The sequence below is a fragment of the Dryobates pubescens genome, chromosome 1 (assembly GCF_014839835.1).
Source record: "Dryobates pubescens isolate bDryPub1 chromosome 1, bDryPub1.pri, whole genome shotgun sequence".
Lineage (NCBI taxonomy): Eukaryota > Metazoa > Chordata > Aves > Piciformes > Picidae > Dryobates > Dryobates pubescens.
The window spans coordinates 8,643,852-8,664,087 of NC_071612.1; positions in this window are offsets into that span (position 1 = coordinate 8,643,852).

Genomic DNA, 20,236 nt, shown 5'->3' on the forward strand with positions numbered 1-20,236 from the left:
CATCTTTAATTAATGAACTAAATGCATCTGTGATTGTGAGTAGACTATGGCATGTAAGTAGTTACTACGGTAGTAAACCACAGTATCAGACTCTGACGAAGGAAAACACGGAAGCATCTACAAATCCACCCCAATCCTGTAGTCCTTACTGGGGAAAAGTTAGGAGTGAAACAAAGGGCTGCAAACCCACACCTGTGAGGAAGCTGGGCATCCCTGGAAATATTAATGAACTAAGTACAAAGAAGAAAGGAGACAATCCAAGAGTGTATCCTATGTTTTGGAGGGGTGGGGGAATCATGAGCTGAATGAATCTGGAAGCTCTCTTATCTGCATAGCGTACAGCAGAGCTCTTGTAAAACCTGTATGGAAATGACTGTTATTGTGCAGCTGTAGTAACAGTTCAAATAAGTGGCAGCAATTTTTCCTGACAAGATAAACCCCAAATCTCCCTGTTCCTATGGTCTCCCACAAATTCCTGTTATTTATGTAATCACCTCAAAATACCTCATTCAGCTGTTATTTGTCAGCTGAACATTTCAACACCTGCCACCTCACAGACTGAGTACCGTTGCTGCCAGCTCACATTTGCTTTCAGGAAGAGGCAGAAGATGAAGCCGTTCCTCTTGGGCAGTTCTCCAGCAGCCCCAGGGCAGCATTTGCCCCTCTGCAGCTCCCTTGCAAACCAGTGCTCTGGGGCCAAACAGACCCAGACCTCCATTCTCAGCCTGCTTTCCTTCTCTTAATTTTTTCTTCTCTGCTGGAAAACAAGGAGGAACAGCTAAGCCTCTAGCTTAAATGTTATAATTAATTGGTGCTTTTTGATTTGTTCACATGCCTTCTGCTGCCGTGCTCAAAGTGGGTTTTCTTTGTGTGAGGAAGCCTTTGTTTGCCTGAGACAGGTTGTTTTCTTTTTCCCCAGCCTGGCATAAATACCACTTTGAAAAATTGCATCACAAAAACCTTCAGCATTGGGATTTTAGAAAGGGAGCCTGAACGGCTCAAAACTTCACATAGCTCTGCAAGGAGGAGAGCGCGGCTTTCATCTGACAGGCTGTTTAAGGATGGTTTGACCTCTCTCTTCCTTTACATGCTGGGAGTTAACTTCTCCTGTAAGTGTCCAGCATAAATTCTTTTAATGCAAATTTCCTTGTCAAAACTACAAACAGACATTTGATCAAAGGTCAGCTCTCCTTTGTGTTCCTGTTTGATATAGAAATTTCTATTTCATCTTTGACTGTCATGGTCAGTTAAGGGAACTGTAGCCTGATGGGAAATTACCCATGCATTTCATGTCCTCTCTCCAATGAGGCTTTCTCCCCTCTTTTCATATCTTATGGGTGTTTTAATTTGACTATGTTTTCATTTTTTAATGGAATATTTAAATTAGCTTTGAAAAATGTAGCGGTATGGCACTGAAAATTGTCTGCTTTTTAAACTGCAGCTCAATTTACTGCTATTTGATACCCTGGGAGCAGATCAAATAATTAGTATCCCTTTACTGCTGCCTTTGTTGGTGTTTTTTTTTCATGCTTAACTTCTGGATTATTCTTGTTTTGTTTTCTTTTGTTTCCTGGGGCAGTGCCTGAAGAAGAGGAGTTGCAGTGAGTGAAGGTTTGGGAAAATGTTGTATTTACTTCTTGGAGTTCCTTGGCTCTGCTGTATACAAGAAAGCATGGGCACACCAATGGCTGTAGCACTGGAGCTCACTTGGACCTCAGCAAGCACAGTGGGCTCAGCAGAAGGGTGAGCACTACTGGTCTCATCCTGTCACAACATACCAGAACAAGAGGACACAGTCTCAGGCTGCGTCAGGGGAGGTTTAGGCTGGAGGTTAGGAGGAAGTTTTACACAGAGAGAGTGATTGCCCACTGGAATGGGCTGCCTGAGGAGGTGGTGGGGTCGCCGTCGCTGGGGGTGTTCAGGGCGAGGCTTGACAGGATGCTTGGTTCCATGGTTTAGTTGATTGGGTAGTGTTGGATGATAGGTTGGACATGATGATCTCGAAGGTCTCTTCCAACCTGGTTAATTCTATTCTATTCTATTCTATTAACATCAGGGTCTCAGATCCCTGAGTGGAGGATACTGCAGGGAGCTGGCCACACTGAGATTTGGGATGATGCAGAAAGCAGCTAGGGAATTAATGCGAAGTCCAATTCCTATCCATACTGACTCTCCCAGGAGATATTTTCTTCTTTTCTAGAAGCAGTTTCATGGTTTAACTAGTTGTTTAACCAGATTGTCCAGGCTGTTTGCCTTTCCAATCCACCCCATCTGCCTCTTGGCTTATGGTACCTCTTGTCCCTTTAGCTTCGCACCTGAGTTCTATGATGAGATCTAACATTAGGGCAGCTTTGAGAGGCAGGAGAATTCCATGTAAAAGAGTGACTCCTGTGAGGCTTTGAGGCACTGAACCTAGGGGATTTGCTCAAAACAGCAAAGGAAGTTGTTCTCAAATCAAGGATTGAACACAGCTCTTCCCACACCTCTGGCTAACATCCTAATCTCCATTTATCATACTTCTGCACTTCATTTGGAGCTCTTCACAGTGTGCAAAGTCAAGCCCAGTGTGTAAAGTCAAGTCCTTGCAGGATTAAACCATTGCTATCATATCCCTTCACTTCTGCAAGTGCACAGATGGGTCTGTGTGGTTACAGGGCTGACAGAACCCTGGGACAAGGGAGATTTGAGGACCAAACCCCAGATTATGGTTACTGTGCAGCTGTCCAAACCTAGAACCACTTCAGAGCTCCCTGCCTGTTGATGAATTCTGAAACTCAGTCCCTCTGGGGTTTTTGTTAACATGCACCATGATTGCTACTTGAAAAAAAAGAACTGGAGCCATAGCCATACCTAGTGAGCAGGGTTGCATACCTGGGTATTACTGTGCCTCTGGGAAAAGTGGCTTTTAATCAGATCCCTGCTGCAGAGGCTGAGATGGACAATAAGCACCACAACTGCCCTGGGACTTTCATCTGGGCAGCTGCCTGGACCAGCTGCTGAGCCACACAGAGGCTACACACCAGGTGTGTTCTGGTGCCGAGCAGGCTGCAGGGTGTGGGAGTAGGCAGGAAAAGTGGGCATCCAGGAGAATAACATTAAGGAAAGCCTTAACCTTAGCTTTGTTGCTACTCCTCAGGAGAGATCCTGAAGCATGACCCCCACTGCAAATCTGTGCCCTGGATCTGCAATTGCTGGTGAATTGATTCAGCTGCTTTTAGTGCTATGCACTTCAATGAAGAGCTGTACCTTTCCAACATGTAGATAGCAGAAGAGGTCATGATGAGTGAGTCTTTCTATTGAGGTCACATAAGAAAGTGGTGCCTAGGCTTGTTGACTTGATTCCCTGTTGAGTATAATTGTCTCCACTGGGAACTGGAGGCCACAGACCCCCTCTCTTGGGATGTCACCTGAGTCTTGCAGCATCCAGGACCGGTGTCTGTTCAACAACTAGTCCATGCCAAGAAAAACTGTCCTTCACAGTGACAGCAGACACAGATACCTCCTTTATAACTCATCTCTTTGAAATAAATCACTCCTTCACGTACCAGAAACTTCCAATAAATCAGACACACATCATCCCTGCTAATCTGGCTCCTGCAGGGTTTAGCTCCTAGGAGCACCCAAGGCTCAATGAATCCATCAGCTATCTGGCCCCAGGGTCATGGAGGGAGATCCCTGGTGCTCCCGGGGGCCTGACCCTTACCCCAGGCCCATGATGATGCACAAGGGGTAACACTCATGAAGGAATGTACATGCAGGTCTGGGATGCAGCCCTGCAAGCTCTCACACTGATGGCAAATGCAAAGGGACCTTTTTCCAGACCTCTGCTATTTATTTTGTTTCTCTGGGAGTTAAGCTGATGAAAATATACACAGTGATGCATCACAGTTAGAAGAAACTGCATGAGACATGTGGAGATAGTAATTTCATTTGTGCCACTAATGTCCCCAGGCTGGCTCCAAAATGACCTAGTGCTGTGGTGAGTTTTGTGTCTGCTTACAGGGAGCCAGTGCAGGATGGTGGCACATAGTGCTGTGTCTGGGCTCCCACAGCTGGGGCAGCCCTCTGTGCCTTGTGTCCTTGGGAGACAAGCATTCTGCCCAGCCCCAAATGCTGCCTGGAATCCAGGCTTCTGCAGCCCCATGTGGCAAATGCTACTCCAGCAGCCTGGAGTCAGCATTGCACTGGGAAGGGGAAGAAATTAAGTTTGAAACTTGAACTTGTCATTACAGAGAGCACATTCTGCCACAGCAGTCAGTGTGCTGGGATGAAGGAAGGTTCAGAGCTAGCACCTAGGGCTGTAAAAGTGCAAGAGATGTTTGTATGAATGCTGTCTTTTAGTGAAGGAGGTGCTATGATTACAGGGTTAGAGCTTATAGGACATCTGGGGACTGTGCAGACAGACAAAAGTTAAATCAGGGAAGTGCTGAACAACAAATGGCTGAGGAAGAATCGTCCTCTCTTCTAAATGGGCCCTGCTGCCCAGTGAGGATACAGCCTTAATGCAGTGTTGTCTTCATAGATGAATCTACTGAAGACCAAAGCCTGGAAGATCTGTTTGAGATGCTGCCACATTCTCCCCACATGGCTTCAGTTCAAGCTCCAAAAGACGAAGTCCCTCTTTGTTCGGCAGCTTTGCAAGCCTCATGCTTCCATGAGCTTTTTCCTGTGGCTCTGCTGGAGCAGGATGACCACAGCTGCTGATCCATAACTCACACTGCTAGATTGTGGCCTCTCAGCAAAAAGCCTTTTCAGCAATTTCTCTTCTCCTTTCTTATGTCTCCTTCTGTTATCTTCAAGCATACAAGCTGGTTCCTTTTAGATGGAGATGAACGTGAGGTGGCTTGGATATGCAGAGCCATCCTTTGTCCTTCCTCAATGTCTGGGACCAAATCACCTCTCATTTATTCAGCTTGAGTGAACACTTCAGCTTGCATCGTCCCAGCTCTCTTCCATCGGCTGACAGTGACACCAGATGGCAGCAGTCGCCTTTGGATCCCAGCAGCACGGTCAGATCTGAGCTAAGGGTTTTCCTGCGTCTCGACTATTTCGAGGACAGCTCCTCCCTACTCCCCTTCGCTGGGGCTCAATCAGCATCCATATGGGCTGTCAAAAGAGAATTGCACTGAGGATCTATATGCTGTAGTTGTTTAGTGTGTCAAAATGACACACACTTAAAAAAAGCCAAGAAAGAAAATCCTCATCTGCAGTTGTGCTTTAGTTAATCCTTTTGTCAGGGCTTTGATGGCTTGGGTGCTGCATTGACAGGTGAAAGAGAAATCAGAATTTCTGAAGGTCATGGGTATGTTGGAGTGCCTGGTTACAGTGATTGCTGTTCATCCATTTTCTGAGGGGCTCCCAGCTTATGAAACTCAGGACTTGTGGCATCCTGCATCTTTGACCCTCAGTCTCAAGAAGGTGTTGGATGGTACTGGCTGCATTGTCACAGAACTTCCTACCCACTGTGCCACAGTGTGAGTCCTGTCACTGCCCCTCCTGCTTGTAAAGTCTTTGGCAAGGTTAGCATTAAAACTGTAGCAGAGCCCAAAAGCTGCATCACAGGGCCACAAGCAGGGTCAGGAGCTGGGTGTCTGGAGATGCATTCATTCAGCAAACCTCCTTTGCAGGTGTGGAATAATGGACCCTGTGCAGTGCTCACCAGGCAGAAATTGCCTCAGCCACTGGAGCCAGGTGGGAGATGCAGTTCTGGGTGTGTGAAGAGGCAGGGGATGGGGGACTGCAGAGCAGCAAAGTAGTGGAGAGATCCTCACAGATCAGACAAAGACAGATTGATTTGTCTGGTTGCATCTCAGAAGAATTTTTTAGGACATGTTGCAAAGGATACCAACAGACAGCAAGGCAAAATATTGCTTACTCCACATAATTTTGTTCTTTAAATAAATCATTTGGAGAAAGTTACATTAATTCTCTGGGCAATAGTTTATCCTCTCACTTCAAATTACCATGTTGTAGTGTTTTAACCTCCCAAATGAGTTTCATTTATGATGACACTCAAATATTTATTGACTTTTTAATTGATCTGGGGGCTATCAATTTACCTGTTAGCCACTGGGTGACTCCAGAAATTATTAGTGTACTAACTGCAAACAGAAAAAGAGAGAGAGAGAAAACCCAACTTGGATGATTTGTTGCTGTGTGTGTTTGGGCAGAGGATGACAGCAAAGAGCAGAGCTAAGCTGCATTGGTGGTAAGAGGACCTGTTTGAGACAGACAGAAGTAGAGAAAGCCAAGCAAGTGCTGCCAGCAGCCCTGTCTGCTGGCCATCCTTGTTCTCTGCAGCTCTGCATGGTACCAATGCCCAGTTAAAATGTCACTAAGGAACTTACACTGTCATAATTCAAACCTGTGAGTATTTTAAGTAGCCTTGCAGTGAGAGTAATTTTGTTCAGCAGGGGAGATGGACTTTTTAGGTTAACTAAGAGAAAGAAACAAATGGGACAGGATTTCTGCTAATGTACTCTATTTTGTTTTCCTCTTAGACACTAATCACTGCATTTTAACCTTTCTGCTACTCATGCTGACCTGGTTTGCAAACAGAAATAACCAATTTCAGCTTAATTTATGTGGCAAAGTGATCCTGCAAATTGCACAACAGGATATCTGGGTTCAGCTTTCCTTCTACCTGCAGCCAGGAACTTGGGAAAATTCAAATTTTAAGCAAAACCTCTGGAGTCAGACAAATCTCAGCAATGCCAGTAGTTGTGGATCCCGGACTTAATTTCTTCATCTGCCTCCACTACCTCTGTGTGAACCACTGGACTGGCCTCTGGGTGTTTCAATTGCAGACGGGATGAGCCTGGAGGAGCCAGGAGAGGCTGGGAGGGATACCTCTGGGAGGTTATACTAAAGCCTGGAATATGAAGCCCCTTCCGAAAAGACAGCCTCCTACAGACCAATATCTTGAAAATATGATTAAGCTCAGTAGGCACCTCTGCCACAGAAACAAGCTAGCCTCTAGAGCAGAGTCCCCATCATGGCAGCCAGGCAGAGTGGGCTGGACCCCGCTCTTGAGTTGCCAGCATCCACGACTGGCTGAACAAGCTGAAAAGAACCAGCAGCACATGAAGAAAACCGCAGGTGTTCACAACTGAGAGAGGAGCTTGTGCCAGCTTTGGACAACAGCAGCGTTTAGGCTTTGCAACTTGGGATGCTAAGAAGGTGCCGCAGCATATTGCCTTGTAATAACATGAAGCAAAAGCTCAGCAGAAAGTCTGTGAACCAGATAAGATTGATTAAACAATTTCTAACCAACGGGGTTGCACATAAAAATTTTATTAAAACCTCAAGTGCTAAATTTATTTCCTGGGTCTGTCACTGCATTTTTATTTTTTTTTTTTCATTCAGTAGTGATAATTACTACATTAGAAATTAAATGAACCTCATATACTACATCTTTCAGACCTCCTAGGAGAGTTGTGAAAGTGATTTAGGGAAGTGAATTTGCTATTGTGCCTAATCAAGTTACAGTAATTGTCACCTATAATTTTACCTTGACTGCTATGTGTTTAATTGGAAGCTTTACCTTTGGTTTTTCGGAACTCAGCCTCTCTGTGGGTGTTTTTCTGCTTTCCATCCCCTCCCAAAACTCACTGGCAGAAAACAAATCCTTTCACACAGCTGTGCCCCTAGCAGCACTGCTGTTTGTCTTCTTCACAAACCTGATGTGTTTGCAGCATCAGTTGATTTTCCTTGTGAGACCTGCACTAGGTTGACTCCCTCGAGATTATATCACAACTGTGTAGATAGCAGTGGCAATAAAAGGGAATTCTGCTCCTGCCCTTCACCCACCCACCTAATAAAAAAAGAAAAGAAAAAAAAAAAAAAGAAGTATTGCAGTAGTCTAGGCACCACAAAGTTAAGGGAAATCCTAGGACTGTTTCATGTGTGTTGGGCTAAAACCCAGCCCCCTGCAGAGCTACCAACGTGGACTAAAATCTTTGTGGTTTTTTCCAGCCTGGCTCTGTGCTGACTTTCAGTGGCACAGAGCCAGGCTGATATGGCTTGATGTGGCCTCTGGGTCTGTACATGTTTGGTCAGAGATACTTTCAGGGACTTGCTGCCCTGCTTTCTACTTTGTGCTCCAGAGATGCTGGGTTGTGTGCAGCTGCTTCAGAAAAGATTATTAAGAAGGCTCTTACCTTGATTTCCCTAGTCAGGCCACAAGAAGTTTCCTCACTGAGCTCTGCAGAGCAGCAAAGTGTCCAGCAAGCCAAAGAGTTTACAGAAGAGCAACTGGGGTCTGTAGGTGAGTGGCAAAGTAGGGTACTGTGGAGCCAAACACCTTAGGTTACCTAGGTTGGAAGCTGCAACGAAGGTAGGCCTGTGGAGGCTACTAATACCAAATACATGTAGAGAGATTAATGCACAAGTCCCTTTCTCTGTTTTGAGATCAGGGCAATTGCTCTGGCCACTTACCACCACTTGGTTCTTCCTCCTTCCCTTTTCCTGCTAAAGAAATATGTCTGTGCACATATATATACAAATCCAGTCTGGAAGGGGACAAGATTTCTTCTGGATTTAGGGAAGAGGGTGATTATGAGCATGGGAACTCTAAATGGTTTATCTGATTACTGATCTTCAACCCACCTGGATGCTTGCCCAATATCAGATTAAAGAAAGGGGCTGCTTCTGATCATACCTATTCAACATAAGATAACACTTGTCCCACTGATGTCACAAAATGTAGAGAACCTGTTTAATTTAGATTGGGATCAGGCCCTCTGTTTTTAGAGAGTCTGTTATGGATTCTTAAAGATCCAGAAAAGCCATATTATGCTGATGCAATTAATGGAGGTTATTTGAAGCTCTTTTATCACTGTAACACTCACAGAAATTACTGTGCTCGTGTGGCTTTGTGCTCACATTCTGGGGCGATGTGTGTGGAATAGCAGTAACCTTGTCCTTGAATAATTCATGTTGTTTGTCAGCCACTTTTTAAGCCTTTCTGCTTAACCACAGAAGATTAGCATTTTTGTTGCTTTTTTAATCAAAGGTTTGGGGCAGGGGGAAGGGAGAGCATCGGTTTTCTTTTTAGCTTGCTTTAAACACTTCCCCAGGCTTTCAGTATGCAACTTTGCTATTCAGTTCAGGGTATTTTGGTCTTAGAAGCATTTTAGCTAGCTCCTAAGCCTGCTACATTATACAATTTTCTAGTAAATCATGAATAAGTTGAAAGGCTATAGAGCTTTTTCCTTAATTTCTCTAGGGCCCTCTTACTACCTAATTTGTTTTTATCCCATGTTATTTACTAACTGTAATCAACTCGCCTGGTATTGTTCCAGTCTGCAAGTGTGGGAAGGTTTGGCAGGTAATGTGTGGCAGCACAGGGAGTTTTAAAGACCCTGGCCTTGAAATGAATGTTGTTGGTTGGAAATAAGACCACATTCATTACATGCTGGAGTTCTCCTGAGCTTTGTTTCCAAGTAAGGATGCTCCAGAGCAGAACTCAGTTAGGGTTCTTAAGTGATGCTGAGCTGTACAGCCACAGTTCAGAAACATGAAGGCTCAAAGTCAACAGGATGGAGGCAAAACCCAAAGGTCTGGCACTGAGCAAAGTGAGAAGGGAATGCCAACCTTGGCAAATGCAGGACTGGGGGAACTATCTTCTTTGCTTTCATCTTGGGGGTCATGCAAAAGGGTTTGGGGTTGGTTTCTTTTGTGGTTGGTTTGTTTGTTTGTGGGGTTTTTTTTGTTGTTGTTTGTTTGGTTTGTTTTGTTTAAATTAGAAATTAAAAGTTGAATCAGTGATCCCATTAAGCATACATCTTGTATATCTCAGGGAATGAGGACAACAACAGTAAGACAAGGGTTTGCAGCACCACTGGCTGAAAGGCTGACAATAGGAGGCTGCCCGCCCGGGCTGGGGGCTCCTACTGCCCAAGAGTTCACTGAGTCAGTGACACAGATCCTTTGACTGTCTGGGGATTCACATCAGCCCTTTGTGTCTGAGTGAACTAAAATCACTGGCATGCAACAGCAGCCAAGTCCTGCTGGCAAGAGTGTATCACTGAAGGGGAGTATGTTTGGGTTGTCGTGCTGACAGAACTAACAGTGAAATGTTGTGTGCAGAAAGCTCTGTGGACATATTTGATGAAGGAGAGATTGGAGTGAGATCACTGCTGGAGGAAGCAAATTCCCTCTCTCTGCTGTCCAATGTTCTGTGTGTTCCCTTTATTTTCCATGCTCTTTCTTTCTTTCCCAATCTTCCACTGGCATCCCAGGTGAGGTCTGGCAGAGCACAGGGTGACAGAAGTCAGTACATGGCCACAGCTGTTTGAGCGCAGAGCACTGTGGTGTGACATTCACAGCTTCCTCTGGCACGCAGAATTGGATTATCTCCTTTAGACTGTTGCTGCTTCTTTTCCTTTACTCTCTGTGACATAACATTTAAGAAACAAGATCAGGATGCTCTTGGAAAACCAAACAGATTTTGAAAGAGACTGCTGTGTTAAATACAAAACTCAGCACTGCAAACTTTCCAATCGAGCTAAAACACTGGCACCAGGTTTATCTTCCTTCCCTCATTCAAAACGCTCAAGCCTCTTCTCCTGGAACTGCAGCTCATTCTCTTGTGCATGGTTGCCAAGAGCCAGTCCACATTGACGTGTGGCTGAAATGACAGCTCCAGCTTTCACATGCTGGTGTGCTCTAGTCACTGGAGAGTTTCTCTGTTCCTGTTCCACTATTAGGTTTCAAACCTCCCTGCTGAGTAGCTGTCCTCCAGTCACATCAGGTAAGCTCAGCTATGCATTGAATTCAGAGACTGGAACTAATCCCACATTTCAGCTTTAGATAGAGGAGAACAATGAGGAAGGGAGCTAAGCCTGGCCTCTGTCTGAAAGGTGAGAGGTTTAATATATTAAAAGAAACAGATGCCCTATGCTTGAGCACGTGTGCAGTATCCAGTTCCAGGTCTACCAATGTTTAGCTCATAGTGGATTTTCTCTCTGCATTTCCTTTGCCTCTGAGAGACACTTACATTGACTGTGATAGAACACAGTTTACATTTGGTTTTTTGTGATCAAAAGATGAATCTTTATTGGATCTGAATTTGTAAAATCTTTGTTTATAAAGATTTGAACATATATTTGAATTTAGCAGATATGCTCACCACTAAAAATGCTACTTAATTGTCTTACCACGTCACCAAAGTGCAGTACTTTCTTTAGAAAATAGAGGGAAATGTGAATTTCACTCCTGAAATGTAAAAAGAATGGTGAATGAGAGTGGCTACCCCAAGACCTTGCCAGCACAGTGCATGCTAGAAATGAGAACAGCCTACAGGAAACAAGTGGCATTAAAAATACTTCCCCTATTTGCATTTGTACTATGCCAAGTTCATGAAGCTCATGATACAGTGTATGAAGCTCATGATGTATCCTTCTTAGGCTGGCTTTCTGAGGAGAAAAGGTACAAGGTGTAATTATTAATAGTTTTCTATAGATGGCTTCAGAAGTGTGGAGGTGACAGCAATGCTGAGGACAAACACCAGATCAATGCCATGTATCATAAGGCAGTGTTACACAGTGCATCAAGACAACAGGGTGATGAGTGCCTCATGCATGGCAATGAGCACTAATGGCCTAGTTATTCTTAAATTTGTGTAACAGACCAAAGGAATTGAGTTTAAAGTGGGTGTTATGGCAGAATCATACATGAACATATGAACCTCTACCCTTACATATATGCCAGTTTGTCATTTATTGATTGAAGAAAATGCAGTAGAGCTGACAGTGATATTCAGTGTCATTCTGAAGCAGTCAGATTTGAATTCTTGAGAACCTTTCCTCTCCCCACCCAACAGCAAAGAAAGTGAATGCCCTGCTAGCTCCAAGTATCATGTGGAGCATTTTATCTTAACTATTTTTGCTTGGAAAGTTCTTCTTTATTCTGCTAGGTTAAAGAGCAGGCATGTTGTCTCAGAACAGTTAAATCCCACAGCTTATTACCATGAAATACGTGAGCTTAGAGGATATGAAAGTGCTCCATCCAAGAGGATATGAAAGTGGTCTGCCCAGAGAGAGTTCAAGGCCTCTTGTACAAGGAACAGTTCCAGGCTTTAAAGCTGTACCATGTGTCAGGATTTTCAAACAGGCACTTCTCAAAATGGCCTTTAAACTAGGCAATTATTTCCCATATATTATCAAGACAGACTTTTAGAGGAGAAATGAAGACACTGTAAAGAATTCCTTTTGGAAGGGTTCCTTTGCTTCAGAGGTGCAATGGGAGGATGTGTGGGAACAGTCCAGTTAGCCACAACTTGAGTAGCTCAGGGACCCAAGAGTAGTTTTGCCATTGAGCCTAATGTGGGTGGCTGGTCTGTATTACAGCTGGCCTCTGTGGCTTTCTGTTGGTAGCACCTCCTCTGGTCAGAGTGCAACTGAGTGCAGTTAGACATAGTCCTACTTGGCAAAAGAATTAGCAGGCAAAACTTTATGTGGGGCAAGGTGGGGTCAAATGGGGAAACACTCTGTTGTCCATGTTACTGCTTTAGCTAGCAGAATGGGTCATCTTCCTTTTGGTATATTCTAACACATTCTTTGCAAATAATTTCTAGAGTTCCACCTACTGTATGCCTTTCAGTTGCCTTGTTCTGTTGCACTGAGATTTTAGAGGAAATAACCTTTCGTGGGTTTTTTAATGCATGACCATTAAATACACTTTAAGAGTCAATAACAGACCAAGTATTCTCCCTGGACATCATCTCAGTGTCCCTCCAGTCAACAATGAAGCTATGGACCAGAATGAGAAGAAGATCGAAAGCCACAAATGGATAGTAAAAATTGCCAGTACCCAGAAATATATGAACAGAAGTTTTCATAAGCAAGTCAAATATTCCAAACTGAATCCACAGACTATGGATAATATGCAATTAAACTTGGGTGGCTCAAGTAAATAAGGTCAGGTAATGACACATCTGTACCACAGGGGTTTTACTTAAAAAGTCCCTAATACTATGTATTAAACTTCCTTATGCCAACTGACACACTGGGCTTTGCTCTCTACAGAGAAGCAAATACAAGAACACTTACAAGAACATTCCCACTCTCCATCACTATGCCTTTCAGGGATGTTAAGATTTTTTTATGGCTGTTACCTTTCTGCACTCAGAGAACAGGCTGGTAACACCACACTGCCCCATCTTGTCAGATAGTATTGACTCAACACCAGCCTTCAAAAGGTAGATGAGATGCTTCGGGTTTTTTATTTAAGTGACAGGTCTTCTGAGTTATGAAAATAACTCCAGTGTATTAAGCTTCCTGTGTTCTTCAGGCTTTCAGTATGAAGTTGCAGCTTGAGGGATCGTCTTTTCCTCATTTGAATTCTTGAAAACACACCAAAAAAAACCCCCCACCAAACCAAAACCAAACAACAACAAAAAAAAAAAGAAGAGAGAATTGAAAAGTGCAGCAGGTCTGAGTGACGACTTCAGAATGTTCCAGGGTATAGAATGGTGTTGAGTGATTCAGGTTTACTCTGCTCTCCCTAAAAAGAAACAAATGTGGTTGCAGCTATGCCAGATTCCCCACTTAAGAGGGAAAACCCATTTGCTCTTAACCTTCTTGGCTTGTTCCAGACAGAAGAGGTGCTTTACTTTTTACCGTCCCCTTTCTGCAGCTATCTGTGCTCTGGGAAGTGCCTGCACCTTCCCTGTGCTTGATTTGCATTCTGAACAACATCTGGATCAGTTTAAGCTACACTGGTGCATGAAAGTTCCAGCTTTTAGCTGTTGGAGCTGGCCAGGATATCACTGTCTTACTTCTTTGGAGGTCTGTATGGGTTTTGTCATGCAATCTGCAGAGTTTTAACTACACACACATGTAGGTGGAAGCAAAAACGGATGACAGAGAGAAAGGGCAGCAAGAAGTTACTGTTCTTCTGTTGTCACCTTTTCCACCATTGCAAAAATTTGTTTTATCTGGGCCCTCTGAATTAGAGAGGAGGCAGCCAGGAGAGTTTAGAGTGGAGACTAAACTATTTACTGAAATCCAGTTCTGGAGACAAGGTCCTGCTCTGATGGGGCATATTTCCCCTTTGTCTGGGGTTTGTTTCACAGAGTGGCCAAGAAGCCTGGGGGATATGGGTCACGCTTGCTGGCAAGAGGGATTTCAAAGACTTGAGGTCTGATCTGTGCAGTGTTTGCTCCAAATAGCTGGGAAGAGAGTTGTTTTGGAAGTGGTGCTTTTAAACACAGCTTTTAGGAATAAGAAATTACACGTGCACAGATGTAATGACTGAAACGCTTTACCTGCAAAGAGGCTGGAGGTAATTCAGTCTCAGTGAGTGCTCTGGTAGTGCCACATTTTCTGTTGGCAAGCAGGGCTCTGATGCGCACCTCTGTAACACAGCCACCAGGAGCTTAAGGGTCCTGGTGCGTTAAGAAGGGATCATCATAAAAATACGATTAGAGACTTGACAAAATGGAACAGAGCTCACACTCAGAGTCTGCTGTAACTCAAACAGGGCCAGTTCCTTTGAGAGAGCTGCTAGGTTACACTTGCTGAAAAATGAGGTTTCACTGGGACCAAACTCACTGAATCTCTTCATTCTGTCCCCTGTGCAGAGCAAATCCAGCAGAGTACAGGCTTCTACTAATCACCAGCTGCCCTAGCTTTATGCTGATGGTGGATAAATGGGTATTTTGTTCTGAAGTGACTGTTCCAGAATACATCACTGTCACGTCTCCTAAACAACCAGATTTTTGGTAGCTGCTGGGACTTGCTGAAAACATCAGAGCCTGTCCTTCTGAGATTAAGAAAGGATTAGCTGTGTGATTTCAGTCAGCCTGAAGAGAAAGGTTAAACACTTTGGGAGGAGGAAGTGTGCGTGCGCACGTGTCTTCCAAAACAACAGATGGTTTCAATAAAGTTGCTCCTGCTGCTAGGAAGTGGCACTTCTTGACATTAGCAGAGCCATATCTCATCAGGGCTCTTGTTGCTACCAGGCTGTCTCAGCAAGGGTGAATCCACTGTACAGTATGGGGTAATCAGAAAAGGCACTCCAATATCTGCCCCATTAATTGCCCCCTGCCAGTCTTCCCTCTCTTCTGCTGTAACGCTCACTGTGCTCACTATGGCAGGATCGATTGGCTTTGAAGGGCAACTTTCCCTAATGATCTGCAATTCCCCCTCCTTACACTGCAGCAAGAACTGTGTCATCTCAAAGATTCTGCAAGAAATGCCTGATTTCTTGGAACTGCTCAACAAAACCCTCTCTGCTTCAATCAATGGATTAAATTATTGTGCAACTAAATTAATGTGCCTCTTGGTGACAGAACTGCAGAAAATGAGCAGTGTTTTATGCATTAAAGACAAACTGGTAAAAGATTGTTTTTCAAGGTTAGATTGTTCCACAGTGAATATCAAGACTTTTTTTTTTTTTCCCCAATTAAAATATGAGGGGTTTTCAGAGTGCAGCTGGATCAGCTGTATGACTTCCCACCCATCCACAGCATGAATTAATAAGTACAAACAACTGAAGAATCACTAATATTAGTAATTGAGACATATATGGGGAGATGGCAAGTGATGTAACTTTTTTTCCTACTAGCATTTAAAATTTATAGCTAAGCTGGTTTTGCTGGAAAATTATTTATTTATATATTTATTTATTTGACTCAAGAGATTCATGAAGAATTGCTTTGAAAACATAAGAAATCTTGTCAAGCTTCTGCGAACCTTCCTTTCCTTGGGACTGCATGGCACGCTGTGGGAGTAGGTTGGCCCTTCCTCTCATGATGCCCTCTGCACACAAGTATACAAAATGAAAATGGCAATATTCATGTGCATTAAAAATTGTTCCCTTTTAAAGCTGCTTAAACAAACCCCTGTTCCTAGTTTTCTTCAAGTTTTGGCCCAGCCTCATTTATTACTTTTTATTTATTTATTACCTTTATATTGCTAGCAGGAGAAAGCATGAAGAGTTTTAACCTAATACTACATAGGAAGAGCTAGGTCCTCTGTAAGTGTTCTGTGCATCATCTCATGTGCAGCAAGAGGACTGGGGATGGTTTGGGCAGCTCCCTAGCAGATGACTCAAACCAACAATTCACCAAAGATTTGCTCTCTTGGCCCCTCTGTTGCAGCTGGATGAACTGCAGGTTTCTAATTAACCTCTTCTGTGGATGTAATAAAAGAGGGAAAGGTTTTTAATAACTTCACTCTTTCCCCAAACTTCTTTTTCTGCTATCTTCTAAGTTCTCAACTATCTGAAAAGTGTGTATGGTGTTCAGTTTCTTCTGAAACTTTTTCCTTCCTTTCTTTTCTTGCTTGGGCTCATGACAAAGGCATTCTTTAAGTCTTGAGGCAAGAATCCCGGGACAAGCAGCGCCAGTTCTGAGTTCATAAAGGGGCAATGTTTCTAATCACTTACAAAAGACAGACATAGACTCTGTGTTCCTGCTCAGGTGTTACTATTTCATTTTTAGTTTTGCACCTTTGGAATATCAAATGGGTACACCCCCTCTCCTCTCTCCTCTCCCCTCTCCCCGCCCCCACTTTCTCCATGAAGCGTTTTCAGCTGTATGTTTTCAAGCTGTACTTGCAGGAAGGATAAATTAAGTGTGAAATTAAAGCATAAGTTAAAGAATCACCCTTGATAACCAGGACAGTTTGGATTCTTGTGAAATCTTAACATGGCATGATCAGTTTCAGTATATTGCTGACCATAACTAAAACAAACAAACAAAACCAATCAAACCGAAAATGAAACAAACAAAAATCCCCAAACCAAACCTCATGAAATAAATCCACACCAAAAAACCTCCCAAAACCACTCAACAAACAACCACAACCCCCCAAAATTGATAATATTGATAAAGGAATTTACATCAGTGTATCTCTAAGGGTTTCACAGCTCCCCATTGTCTCCTGGAAGCCAAAATCCATGAAATCAAATTATCTGATCAACACCATGCAGTAAATTAGCGACCAAGCCAAGAACCCAATTTTCTGACTTCTAGTCCTACACTCAAATGCTGGGCTTGCATTGCTTCCCAGGCAAAACAACAGAAGGGAGAAAGAAAACAATGTGGCAGAAGAAAAAGGAGCTGGGACTCACAAAGAACCTTGTGATTTCTGCAAGTACTGGTTCTGAAATATGTGTGCAATGCAAATGCCATCTGTGATACCTAGCTTCAACATGTGAGGTGAGTGGCACAGATTTTAGGTCAACTTACACAGACAACATGCTTCTCATTTTGCACCTGAGAAGAAATACAGTGCAGGAAAGAACAGTGCAGGAAATAGAGTGCAGTTCTGGGTGAAAAAGTCAGGTTCCTGGATTTCCATGGGAGTGTCAGGGAGTGCTAATAAAGGTTTCCAGAGAGCGGAGCAAGCGATGGCATATTACCCTTGAGAAAGACTTCAGATGAAGAGAATTGCTGACATCAATGCCTCTTAAAGAATATTTAAACCTGTTTGTATGGGAATTTATTTGCTTCATCAAAAAGAAAACCCACCTTACCAAGGTAAGCTATTTGAAGAAGAGCTTGCACTCCAAAGCACAGCTTCAATGCAATATCTACATTAAAAAACACTCTCCGTTTCACTTCTGCATTTTGAACACTAAACCAGCCCAGCCCAGTCCACAGCAAAGGAAATGAACTGTATCAGGCAATGTCATTTGCTAAAAGGTAAGAGTGGAGGTATTCTCCTTTCCTTCATTTTATATTTCTAGGGACAATTTCACAGGCCGTGCCACTGCTGAATGGGGAAATTGGAAAACTGCGGAATCGATTTGCAGACGTGAAGTTCTATTTTCTTTTACACCTCCTTCATCAGAGTCTCTATCATTCCTGTGTTGTGTGGCATTATTATTGACAGCAGTCTGGACACCACTGATAATTGCTAAACTAGGGAAGAGCTGTGCCTTGCAAGTCAAAGCAAAACCACACAGCCGCAGTTGGATGACCCTCAGTAGTATTATTCCTGCCTTTTAATTCACCTGCTTTCGAGCATTGGTAATGTACCTATGCTACTATTTCTGAGAGTTAAAGGAAAATGTATTTTAAAAGTATTAATTGGTTTTGTTTGCTTTAAAAAAAGAAATAAATAAATCATAGAATCACAGAATCAACAAGGTTGGAAAAAACCTCAGAGATCATCAAGTTCTACCTAATACCTAACACCTCATGACTAACTAAATCATGGCTTCGAGTGCCATGTCCGCTCCTTTTTCGAACACCTCCAGGGATGGTGACTCCACCACTTCCCTGGGCAGCACATTCCAATGGCCAGTTACTCTTTCTGTGAAGAACTTTCTCCTCAGAGAGGGACCTGGGGGTGCTGGTCGACGGTAGACTGAACATGAGCCTGCAGTGTGACCAGGCAGCCAAGAGGGCCAATGGCATCCTGGCCTGCATCAGGAACAGTGTGGCCAGCAGGAGCAGGGAGCTCATTCTGCCCCTGTACACTGCACTGGTTAGGCCGCACCTCGAGTACTGTGCCCAGTTCTGGGCCCCTTAGTTTAGGAAGGAGGTTGACTTGCTGGAACGAGTCCAGAGAAGAGCAACAAAGTTGGTGAGGGGTTTGGAACACAAGCCCTACGAGGAGAGGCTGAGGGAGCTGGGGTTGCTTAGCCTGGAGAAGAGGAGACTCAGGGGTGACCTTATTACTCTCTACAACTACCTGAAGGGAGGTTGTAGACAGACGGATGTTGGTCTCTTCTCCCAGGCAAGCAGTACCAGGACAAGAGGACACAGTCTCAGGCTGCGCCAGGGGAGATTCAGGTTGGATGTTAGGAAAAAGTTCTATACAGAAAGAGTGATTGCCCATTGGAATGGGCTGCCTGGGGAGGTGGTGGAGTCGCCATCATTGGAGGTGTTCAGGAGAAGACTTGATGGGGTGCTTGGTGCCATGGGTTAGTTGTTTAGGTGGTGTTGGATTGGTTGATGGGTTGGACGCGATGATCTTGAAGGTCTCTTCCAACCTGGTTTATTTTATGTATTCTAAACTTCCCAGACAAAACTGCAAAATTATGCTAAGCCTAATTTTTGATTAAAACCAGAAAAATACACTGGACTTTGGAATGCTTCCATTATTTGTTAGTTCTCCTTTCATTAATTGCATTTCACAAACAACAAACAAACAAACATAAAACCAAAACAACCCTTCCACAACAAACTTCTGATAATAACTCAGTTGCCCAGAATGAGGCCAGTGGTTAATTGCTGCAGAAAACTGGAAAAGATGGTGACTATCAGCCACTTCATCTCTGGGATGGAGAGAGAAAGGTGCTTTGTGATATTCAAGGTCATTGGCTGTTGTTGCATAGATGGTTTAATCACCCAGAGCAATGCTTCCAGGAACAGATGTAATCAGGCAAAGACGTTTATTATGTTATACAGTAAAGTTATACAGTCTATCAGAAGGCACATGTGTCACATCTCAACTGGTCATTTTCTACTGGCATATGTGTAATTAAGGCATACAATAGGTCAAAATAACAAAACAATATTTGAACACATCCCACCAAATTCTGCCTAGTTTCTCTCCTTCAGTTACAAGGTGTTTACATTCCCCTCAGAGTCAAAGACAAAACATAGCTTTCTCTGATTCGAGCAAAGGCAAACCTTCCCTATAGTCTTCCAAAGCCATCCGAAAACAGCCTCTTCCTACAGTTGGCAGCAAAACATTGGTCAGCTGCTGGAGTCATTCAGCTGCTCTCTGCTTATGGCTGATCTGGGTGGCCACAGTGTGCTGGAAGTTACAAACCCTGTATAAATAAAAAAAAGGTGTGACAGACCTTCAGACTAATTAGGCAATTATGCATTTTTCATTAAAGGTCAGTTTATCCTTGCACAGCTCCGGGTCTTGCATCCTGACACTGCTTCGCCCTAACCATATCCATCAGCACTAGGATAGCACCAGCTATTTTCTTCTGTTTGCCCTCCCCAGCTTTTTCTGTTTCTTCCCCCCATAACAAGAACAATCAGGCACTGGAATAAACTCCCCAGGGAAGTGATGGAGTCCCCAACATTGGACACTTGTACAGTTTTGCCAGGCAGGTTGCTGGGCCGTCTTATCCAGGCTGTGCTTTTTACATGAAAGACTGGACCAGATGATCTTTGAAGTACTCTGTTTGATTCTGTGGTGTGATGCTGTGGTATGAATCTGTGCTTTTCTGATGGTTTCCCAGCAGTTGCCATGGTGTCTGCTCTCTGGCCTGTTGGGTCGGGCAGCATTTGGGAGAGTAGGTTAATGGTAACCTACATATA